Below are 3,570 nucleotides of genomic sequence, written 5' to 3'. Positions count from 1 at the left end.
TTACACCATGAGGCTCTGCCAGCTGCCTCATGGGTGCCCACTGTCTCTGAGGCTATTTTACTGGTCCTTCCGTTCCTCATCGGCCCCAAATTTCACGAAAATTGGGCCTAGACACAACCCGGGATGGCAGGAGTGCCATCCCCGCTGAAATAACAAGGTAACGTCCGCGATTAACGGGGTGGAGGTGGCCTCCACCCAGCTACGTCCTTCACCACCTGCTACCCAGCTCAAAACTGACTATTTCACGGGCTAGGGAAACTCAAAATGCCCATATCTCCCCCCACCCCACAAGTATATGTTAATTTGAAAGCTTCAGTTTCTAGAGACCCTAGAGCGACAAGCCTAATCTAGAAACTAGGAAAACTAGCTGAGGGAATCTTCATTCCCTCACATACGGGCTGGTATAATATGAGGAATCCAGACACTACTTGCTGCCAGAAATATGACTGCCGTCGCTCTCCCCCCTCCTTCCATCTCGGGTACACGCATGCGCAATAGTTTCCAGTAGGGGGGGCCCCCCCAAGAATAAATTATATTATTTATTTAATGTTAAATATGGAAGGAAGTGGGTATGACGAATAATTACATCTATATAAATAAAAATGGCAATGTTCGTTTGTTCAAAGTCGCTAATCTTCGAAAGTTCTTCACCGATTGCTTTGAAACTTTCACACAACGTTCCATTAGCATCCGAGCAAATTTGTATATACATACTATATAGATCTCACGTCTGTAACGGTAAAAAAAACATGCTTTTTCTGAAAAACTGTTTTTCATGTGTTTTTCCATGTGAAGAAAATCTTTGAAACCTCTTTTCCGATTGCTTTGAAATTTTGACACAACGTTGCATTCGAATAAGAGCATCTTTTTATATATCTACTACATACATGCCTCACCATGTCATGTGACAGGAAAAAACATGTTTTTTTTTTTTTTTAAACGGCGCCATTTGTTGGACGTAAGAGCAACACATGTTGTAATCTCAGTTTTTCACCGATTGCTTTGAAATTTTGACACATTGCATTCGAATAGGCACGTCTTTTCATATACCTACTATATAGATGCCATCCGTGACAGGTAAAAACACGCGTTTTTGAAAAACGGCGCCATCTGTTGCACATAAAAGTATCATGCACGCTATACTAAATGTCACGAATTCCATTTCAATGTTTCAGATGGCATTGATAAATTATATTCATATAGATTTCGATATATTTTATTTTTTATTGAATTATTTTGTGTGACATTGTGTTCGAATTGAGGTGTGTTGTTTACCATACCATATATTTTGTAAGTATAATATACATGCCACACCTGTGAGAGGTAAAACTATGCTTGTCTTGAAACACAGCACCATCTGTTGCATGTAAGAGCAACACACTTGCTATACTAAATGTTACAATTCGATTTAAGTGTTTCTGATTGCATTAATAAATTGAATTTTAATAGACTTTGATTTATTTTCATTTCGATTTAATTATTTTGTGTGAATTGCGTTGGAATTGAGCTGTGTTATTTACCATATTGTTCATTTCGTGAGTATAGTTTATTTTTTTGTGTTTTCATATTTTCATTTCATTTTTTAAGTGTTTTTCTTGTATATCAGTAATGGACCATCAGATCACTTGATGTTCCCAATTTTCTGATGGGAACTTCAGACCATATGGGAAGGCATCGGACGAGGGAGTGGGGAATGGTGGGGATGACGAAGGGACGGAAGTGAGAGATGGTGGGGAGGACGAAGGGAGAAGAGAAGGGGTAATGGTGGGGAAGGACGAGGGGATGGGGGAGTTTGGGATGGTGGGGACAAGGGTATGGGGGAATGGAGAATGGTGGGGAGGACAAAGGTACAGGGGGAGTGGGGCAAGGTGGGAAGGAAGAGGGGATGGTGGAGTGGGAAATGGTGCGGAGGACGAGGGGATGGTGGAGTGAGGATTGGTTGGGAGGCCGAAAAGACTGGTGAGGGGGGAATTGTGGGGAGGACTGGGGGACAGGGGAAGGTTGTTGTGGCTCAGCAATGCACACGCGTTGCTGAGCCACAGCAACGCGTGGCTGGGTATTGCTAGTCATAAATAAATGTTATACTGTAATATATTTTCTCGTAGTGCAAGTCAGTTAATTTAGACCGAGCAAATAAACGAGAAAGATTTAAAGTGGAAATAAATTTTTATTATAATATTATTCACTGGAACAGCTAATCGTAGCTGAAATAATCATTTCTAGTAATACCTTCCTCAATAACGGAAGGTATCTAACTGGACCTCTATCGGATCCACAGATATGTGGAAAATAGTTCCCGGTGGTGGGCATGCTAGCACGACGCGCCATAGATACTAGGAAACTTCTGACGAAACATTAGTACACTACTGACTAGTAGTGTTAATAAAATATAGCTGTTAGTACAAAGTTGATTTATCAGTGCTACAATAAGAAATTAGTGTTGGATACTTCCAACACATCTCCGGGGGGAGGAGGGAATTACGGGTCACAGTTCATTGTTAAGTACTGACATACCTGTCTCTCTACCCTGAAGTTATATTCATGGATTAATAAGTTAGTACGTTAGTACACACATAACGGATGTCGCAGATCTGTGTGACAAGTATAATCTGTTGTCACGGGTACATCTATGTAATGAATAATGTATTATTCTTATTTCTCTTTGAAATAAAATAAATAATGAATCTACAATGAGGTCAATGTCTAGGGTCGCAGCACATGTAACTGGTGGAGTAACTAGACACTAACTGATAACTAAAGACTCGAAAATCATCTCAACTTCAAACGAGGAATTGTGTTGAATACAATATTAAATTTAGCCTTAGTCCTAGCTGGACAAGTATTTTAGGCTATGCTATAATAATAACTAACTACCTAACCTAGCTAAATTCTATATAGAGAACTGAGTATATAGGTATCAGTCTCTATAAATGTAGTCAGTGGTATGCTTTAGTGAGTACAGATTCAACTTGCACTCAGCTGACCCTAACTAATGTTCCCTAATCTAAGTAGAGTGTAAATACAAATTATATTAGGCTAGAGCTATAACTCTCTCGAGGTATAACTATACACACCTAGCAACATAGATTCTGAATGAGCAGTAGACCTGCTCGGTTTATGCACATTAAGTTACAGTACTATAACTCTCTTGAGGTATAACTTAGCACGTGATGACTTGAAGAATGAGTGAGTTTATTCTATGGTAAGAAACATAGTTTCACTACTGAGTCTTTGGTAAATGTTCACTTACAGGTTATTGCCCCCCCCCCTCCCCGTTCAGCTCGTTGATGCCGTGTGAGGGGCTTAGTGGGCGGCTGCCGGAGTGTGATGCTCCTTGGGACAGTCCTCTGTCCTTTTGTAGCCTTGTGCTCCTGCTGCCGTCCTCTCAAATTGCGCTGAGCACCTTTTCCTTTTCCTTCTGTTTCGTTTTTCTCCCCCCCTCTTCTCCTATCTGCTTGTCGTTTCCTGCCGACCTTTTGCTTGTTTTGGTTATTCCTTTGGACTTCTTCTATTTTGATGCCCGGGTGCTTGAGGAGGCATACTCTTGCACCCGTAGAACTGCAGTACCCG

This window comes from Procambarus clarkii, chromosome 12, assembly GCF_040958095.1.
Source record: "Procambarus clarkii isolate CNS0578487 chromosome 12, FALCON_Pclarkii_2.0, whole genome shotgun sequence".
Lineage (NCBI taxonomy): Eukaryota > Metazoa > Arthropoda > Malacostraca > Decapoda > Cambaridae > Procambarus > Procambarus clarkii.
The sequence above is the reverse complement of the archived record's forward strand: the minus strand, read 5'-3'. Positions refer to the sequence as shown.